We start from the raw sequence: 7,542 nt of genomic DNA, 5'->3' as shown, positions 1-7,542 counted from the left end.
GTCCTTAAATTTGGGAGTTCTGATTTTTTTGAGTTCTTTACATGTCCTCAGTAGTAACCCGTTGTCTGGGAAACAGCTGACATTTTTTCCCACACTGTGGGTGGTCTCTTCACTCTGTTAGTGGTTTCTCTTGCTGTGCAAAAACTTTTTAATAAGATGAGATACCAGCTATTAATTCTTTGTGATAGTTTCGTTGTGATAGTGGGATGAGGGTTTTTATTCATAAAGTCTTTATTCAATGTCTTCAGAAGGTTTATCTATTTTATCTTCCAGAAGATTTAATGTTTCTGTATTAACATTTAGATCTTTGATCCATTTCAAATTTAGTTTAGTGCATGCTGAAAGATATAGGTTCAGTTTTAATCTTTAACATGTGCAAAGCAAGTTTTTCCAGAACCATTTATTAAAGAGACTTTCTTCCAGTGAAGGTGTTTGGCACCTTTCTCAAAGATAAGGTGGCTGAGTGTGTCTGGAGCTGTTTCTGCATCTTCTGCTCTGTTCCATTGATCCTCAGGTCCGTTTGTTTGCCAGTACCATGCTGTTTTCATCACAGTAGCTTTGTAGTATAATTTCATGTCTGGGATTGTGATGCCTCCTACCTTGCCTTTGTTTCCCAGGATTGTTTTCACTATTCTAGGTCTCTTCTGGTTCCAGATGAATTTTAGGAATGTTTTCTGTAATTCTGTGAGATGCTTTTGATACTTTAATCAGGATTGCATTAAATCTGAATAACAATTTTGATAGTATGACTATTTTTGCTATTTGGCTTTTCCTACCCAAGAACAGGGCTATCTTTCCATTTTCTGATATCCTCTTCAATCTCCTTGTTCAGAGTGCTGTAGTTTTCAATGTAAAGGTCTTTTACATCCTCCATTAGATTGATCCCTAGGTATTTCATTTCTTTGGATGCTATTGTAAAAGATGCTATTTCCCTAAATCTGTCCCAGTGAGTTTGTTATTTGTGTACAGGAAGGCTATTGATTTTTGAGTGTTAACTTTGTATCCAGCTACATCACCACTGAATTTGGTTATTAAATCTAGAGGTCTTAAGCCAGGTGTGGTAGCACAGACCTGTAATCCCAGCACTCGGGAGGCTGACGCAGGAGGATCATTGCGAGTTTGAGACCAGCGTGGGCTACAAAGTGAGCGCAAGGCCAGCCTGCACTGCATAGTGCCTCAAAAAGACCAAAAACAAAAACCAAAACAAAACAAAACATAAATAAATAAATAAATAAAAATAAATCTAGAAGTCTTCTGCTGGAGTTTGGGGGATCTTCTATATAGAGTATCACATCATTTGTCAGTAATGATAATTTAACTTCTTCCTTTCCTATCCTTATTCCTTTTATTTCTTTCTCTTGCCTAATTGCTCTGGCGAATATTTCCATATCTGTTTTGAATAGGAGTGGTGACAGTGGACATCCTTGTCTTGTTCCTGATTTTAGAATGAAATCTTTCAATTTTTGTCCATTTAGTATGATTTTGGCTGTTGGTTTGTCATAGGTGGCTTTTATCAGATAGAGATAAAGCCCATCTATTCTAATTTTCTGTGGAGTTTTTATCATGAATGGGTGTTGGACTTGTCAAATGCTTTTTCTGTATCTATTAAGATGATCATAATGGGTTTTGTCCTTTGCTCTGTTATATGGTGTATTACATTTATTGATTTACATATGTTGAACCATCCCTATATCCCTAGGATGAATCCTACTTGGTCATGGTGCATAATCTTCTTGATGATTTGCCACATTCTGTTTGCCAATATCTTATTTGAAGCTTTTTGCATTTATGTTCATGCACTTGTGTTTGCCTGTTGTTCTCTTTTCTTTGTTGGATCCTTCTCTGGTTTTGGTATCAGGGTAATGCTTGCTTCCAGGAATGACTTTGGGTGTATTGCTTCCCTTTCAATTTTATTAAAGGTTTGGAAAAGTAGTGGCATTAGGCCTTCTCTAAATTTCTTGTAGAATTCCCCAATGAATCTTTGGATATCTGATCTTTTTAGATTTACCCAAGATGACTGCCCCTTTTTAGTCAGTGCTGTGTAACCTTATTTTGTGCGTCTTTGGTATATTTATTTGATATTACTTGATATTACAATTATTGAGTGTTTACTACATGTCAAGCATAATTAGAAGTGCTTGGTAGTATTGATTCATTTACTGTGGTAGGCTTTGGGGGGTATTATTTTCAATCACCATTCTATAGGAAGTGGAAATAAGGAAAGGCCAGGTAACTGGCCCAGGATCACACAACATGTCCACAGATAGCACATCATCTTGTAACTATTAAATACATTACATTCAAGTAAACCTGATGTACAATTTAAATAATTACTTATTAAATCCAAATTAAAGTTTGTTATGGTTCCTGAATTCATGTATTCATGTTTTCTGTCACTTATAGAATATTATCTGCCATTATCTCTTTTAATATTACCTTATTTTCATTTTCTGCTGTGGACTCTGATTCGAAGTATATTAAGCCTTCTCAGTCCGTTGTATCCTTTAACTTGTCTTTAATTTTTTTCCTGGACTTTTTGTGTTACATGGATATAATTTCCTCAACTCTACCTTCTAGTTCACTGATTTTCATTTCAGCTTTATTTAATCTGCTCTTAAACTTGGCCATGGCATTTTTACTTTAATAGTTGTTTCTAATTTCCTAAACTCACATTTAATTCTTTTTAAGATCTGCCTGATCATTTCTAATAGTATCTTGTACTGGTTTGTCTTTGACATTTTACCCTTTATGTAGAGTGCTTCACACTCAGCTGATTTATAGTGTGCGTTTGACACTTGATCTCTGAAGCGCTCTCAGTCTAAATCAATTTATTGTTTGGTGTGCACTCTCATCATCTTCCTTCCATGGATATTTATGACGAAAACATATTTTTTGTTTGTTCTTCAATTTTGAGAATCTTGTCAACCTAAATTGGGAGATGTTTTCTTTCACAGATTTACATCTACTTCTGCTAAAAGGTATGAGACATCACCAGTCTTGGATTCCTTGGCCCTCCTCCAAAGGTTCCAATTTAACGGAGGGCTTTCAGGTTTAACTTCCTTACCTTTCCAGCGAGACAGATAGACAGACAGACACACACACACACACACACACACACACGCACGCACGCAGGCACGCACGCACACACCTTACTGGCGATTGAACCCAGAGCCTCACACGTGCTACACAAGCATTCTGCCGCTGCGCTAGGACCAGCCCTTAGAGTTGCAGTGAGAACAGCAGTGATACTTCGGGTTTGGGCCCACAGGGACTACCTGCTTCCTCACAGCACAGGAGTTCTCACTTCATGGGAGTTCAGGGAATAGCCTTGACTTCTCCTGTTCACTGTGAGCCCTGAAGTGCTTTTACAGACTGTGTGCTGTATAGCTACGGAGGTAGCTCAGTGGTAGAATGCTTTCCTAGCAGGCGTGTGGCCTTGGGTTCAATCTCCAGTACCACAGAAAAGAGCATGTGTTATATAGGATCTATTTTTTTGCAGTGGAAGCCTTTCCATAATATCTTGTTCATAATACAGGAAACAAAAGTATCTCTAATTTGATACCTTTTTATTAGTTTATAAGCCTTTTTCAGGACCATTAAACATTTCTTTGTAAGCATAACTTTTATGGTTCCATTATATCCCATTATAGTGCATGGATAAACCACTATTTAATTAGATAATGTTTCCGTTTTTAACTATTTAGTTTTTGGGGGGTTTGTTTTGTTTTGTTTTGTTTTTGTCTCTTTGAGACAGGGTCTCGCTATGCACTTCAGGCTGGCCTTGAGCTCACTTTGTAGCCCAGGCTGGTCTCGAACTCGCAACAATCCTCCTGCCTCAGCCTCCCGAGTGCTGGGATTACAGACGTGCGCCACCACGCTCAGCTTTTTATTTAGTATTTTTTGACATTTGGAATATTCTCCAGTTTTTTTGTTTTGTAAGTAGTACTACAGTGAACATCATTGTGTGAATATGAGATAAATTAAGAGCTATAAGGAAAAGACACAACTATAAGGAGGAGTAATCCAGAATGAAAGCAAGAAAACCAGTTAGAAGATTATGTATTAATTCAGAGGAGAGGCGATGCAGGTATGGAATTAGGGTGGTTTAGTATCTGATGGTCTACTAGAGATTTGATCTGGAAGTTGAAGAAGAATGTAAGATTTGGAAATCAACGAAAGATAATGGGAAGGCAAAACGGTGCTAAAGTTCAAAAACCTTCAGATTTGACGTGAATCCACATTCAAGCAGAATCCAAGTATTTTTTACTAGACAGTGAGGAAGCTGGGTGTGGTCGTGCACACTTGGAATCTCAGCAGTATGGCTGAGACAGCAGAATCAAGTTTGAGCCCAGCCTAGGTAACTTAGGGTAATTTAACATCTTAGTAAGATCTTGTCTCAAAATACGATCGATCAATCAATAGATAGATAGATATTTGTTTGGTTTGTTTTGTTTTGCTTTTTCCTTTGAGTCAGGGTTTTACTCTGTAACCCAAGCTGGCCTCACACTCTCAAGGTGATCCTCCTGCCTCAGTCTCCTAAGTGCAGTTGCAGAGGCCATGGAATCAATTCCCTGTACTGGAGGGAAATATGAAGAACGAAGGATGTAAGAAGTAGAACTAGCCAGGCATGGTGGCACATGCCTGTAATCCCAGCACTTGGAAGGCTGAACCAGTAGGATTGCTATGAGTTCCAGGCCAGCCTGGGCTGCATAGTGAAACCCTGTCTCAAAAAGACAAAAAAAAAAAGAATTAGATTTGAGTGTGGTGGCACACCTGTAATCACAGTGTTTAGGGAGGCTGACAGAACAATTACAAGTTCAAGCGCAGCCTGGGCAAGTTAATGAGATCCTGGTTTATATTTTTGGTACCGGGAATCAAACTCAGGACCTTGAGATCCTGATTTAAAAGCAGTTCTGATGTACCTCAGTGTGAAGTCTCTGAGAAGAGGGAAAAAAATAGAACTAAGAGAATTGGTGCCCAAAGAAAGAGGTTAGAGTAGGAGAGGACAAGTTGGCCTTGAGCTTACTTTGTAGCCCAGGCTGGTCTGGAACTCACAATGATCCTCCTGCCTCAGCCTCCCAAATGCTGGGATTATAGGCATGTGCCACCATTCCTGGGCTTGTTTTACTTTTTCTTTTTTCTTTTTTTCTTTTTTTTTTTTGTCTTTTTTGAGACAGGGTCTCCCTGTGCAGTTCAGGCTGGCCTTGAACTCACTCTGTAGCCCAGGCTGGTCTGGAACTCACAACGATCCTCCTGCCTCAGCCTCCCAAATGCTGGAATTACAAGCGTGCACCACCACATCTGGCAAAGTATATACTATTTTCAAGATCCTGTTTTCAACATATATTGTTGTGCCATGTACCAGTACTTCATGCCTTTTTATTGCTGAATAATAGTCCACTGTGTGCATGTACCACACTTGTGTATCCATTCATCTCCCAGCAAACATGTAGATTGTTCCTGCTCCTTTATGAGTAATGCTGCTGTGAATATATGTAGAAGCTTTCGTGTGAGCATGTTTTCATTCCTCAGGGATAGGTACTCAGGAGTATAATTGTTGGGTCTTGTGGTTTACTCTGTAACATTTTGCAGGACAGTCAGACTGTTTTCCAAAGGGCTTCACCATTTTACAGTGCTCCTAGCAGTGTAAGAAGGTTTCAGTGTTTCTAAATTATCAACGCTTGTTATTGTCAGTCTTTTCCTAGACATGCTAGTGGGGTAAAATGGTAACTCGTTTTAGTTTTGACTTGTACTTCCCTAATGACTAAAGTGACACTGCGCACCTTTTACTTACTTATTTATTTATTTTTGGTACCAGGAATCAAACTCACAACCTTGCACCTGCCAGGCAGGTGCTTGTGCCGTTGAGCTATATCCTGGCCCTTTATTTATTTACTTATTTATTATTGTGTGTGTGTGCGTGCATCTTGTTATGTGCATGTTGACCATTTATTTGTGTGTCTCTGGAGAAATGTCTGTTCAGGTGCTTTGTCCATTTTTCATTGATCATTTGTCTTTTTATTACAGAGTTATAGGGACGCCATATGTTCTGGGTAGAAGTCCCTTATCAGATGCATGGTTTGCAAATTTTCTCCCATTCTGTGGGTTGACTTTTTACTACTTGATTGTATCTTTTAAGTACAGGAGTTTTAAATTTTTATGAATTCATTTTATCCATTTGGTCTTTGCCACTTGTACATTTGGTATTATATCCAGGAATGTGACACCCAACCAAAAGTCATGATGAATTACCTCTTTCTTGTCTAACCTTTTTCACAGATCTTTCTTCACCTGAGAAACTGAACTCCAAGCTTTGAGTCAAGTCTTTCCACCACTCACTTTCCTTTACCAGATAACCTCCCTTTTTAGTTCAATGGGACCTCAACCGAACACATTCCCTATGCCAAGTACTGTGCTAGGTTTTATGCATAAAAATGATACTGTCTTATATACTAATATATACGTATATAAAGTTATGAATATAACTTGTACCTTGCAGTCCAAGTGCTGTTAAGGCAGATCTGCAAAAAAGAACAATAGCCATGTTAAGTGACATATGATTTACTTAACTGAAACCTCTTATGGACCTGTTAGTTTCTGATGAAGTATGCATTCTTATGAAATGGAATGATAAAATTATGGCAATTATGGCGATATGCTTTCTCTTATAAATTGATGATAATTTTTACTGAGTTCAGGCTAGCCTTGAATTTGCAGTCCTCCTGCCTCAGCTTCCTGAATAGCTGAGATGACACGCATGTGCCACCACACCTGGCAACTTTCTCAGATTTTGATATATGCCGAGGGATCTCCCGCATATACCAAGGGATGACAGCAGTGAGCCTTGGGAAGACCCTTAGGCAGGGTAGTGCTTAGGACCAAGCCTGCTTTTGAGAGCATCTCTGTACTCAGGGACAGCAGTGTGTCTACCCGGCGCAGGTAGACACAGGGTGGGCTCTTGCTGTGGTTTCTCTATTATTATTTCCAGAGAACTGGCCCAGAACCTGAGCAGAGAGGGGGCAGAGGACCCAGCCGGTCTACAGACGACTGAAGCTTTTTTTGGCCCAAAGGAAAACACTCCCTGGGCTTCCTGTCCCCGGGAAGACGGCTTCCTGTCCCCGGGAAGACGGCTTCCTGGCCCTTCAGGCTGGCTACACGCATTCTGCCTCCACATAAACCTATCTTGACGTAACTAAGTGCTGACCCAGAGCTGATGTGTGTGAGGCCCTGTTCCGCCTAGCTACCACTCACAGACGCTCTGAAGATCCCAGGAACTGCGTTCCACGCAGAGTTAGAAAAGGGTCTGCAGCCAGGGGTCCGAAGACGCACTTTCCCGGCCGGTGCCCAAGCTGCTGCAGCCCGGCCCCTGCGGGGCAGGCCTGACGCTCCCGGGGAGGCCCGGCTCGCAGGCATCCGCGGCGGGCTCAGGGTGCGGGTCTCCGCAGCCGCCCTGCAGGGCAGAACCCGGCCGGGGCTCCTAGAGGGGCGGGAAGCGTTCGCGGGCGCAGAGGAGCAGGGCGAGGTTCCCGGCTAGGGCCCGAA

The 7,542-nt window shown here is 40.8% G+C and overlaps 1 protein-coding gene and 1 long non-coding RNA gene across 4 annotated transcripts in view; one reads left to right on the top strand and one right to left on the bottom strand.

Moving 5' to 3' along the window:
* LOC106150333 overlaps positions 1–7,536 on the bottom strand; it is a 13,202-nt gene extending 5,666 nt beyond the window's left edge. For all 3 annotated transcript variants that reach the window (XR_001237078.1, XR_001237079.1, XR_001237080.1), the window contains exons 1-2: positions 7,252–7,536; positions 6,493–6,521 (exon numbers count right to left, since the gene is read on the bottom strand). This is a non-coding gene — a long non-coding RNA (uncharacterized LOC106150333). The remainder of the gene's footprint in view (positions 1–6,492; positions 6,522–7,251) is intronic.
* Rusc2 (RUN and SH3 domain containing 2) overlaps positions 1–7,542 on the top strand; it is a gene marked incomplete in the record, with an annotated part of 44,946 nt that overhangs the window by 7,752 nt on the left and 29,652 nt on the right.

Source organism: Chinchilla lanigera, unplaced genomic scaffold, assembly GCF_000276665.1.
Source record: "Chinchilla lanigera isolate Chin_1 unplaced genomic scaffold, ChiLan1.0 scaffold00071, whole genome shotgun sequence".
Classification (NCBI taxonomy): domain Eukaryota; kingdom Metazoa; phylum Chordata; class Mammalia; order Rodentia; family Chinchillidae; genus Chinchilla; species Chinchilla lanigera.
Note: the sequence above shows the minus strand (reverse complement) of the source record. Positions and strands in the feature narration are given on the sequence as shown.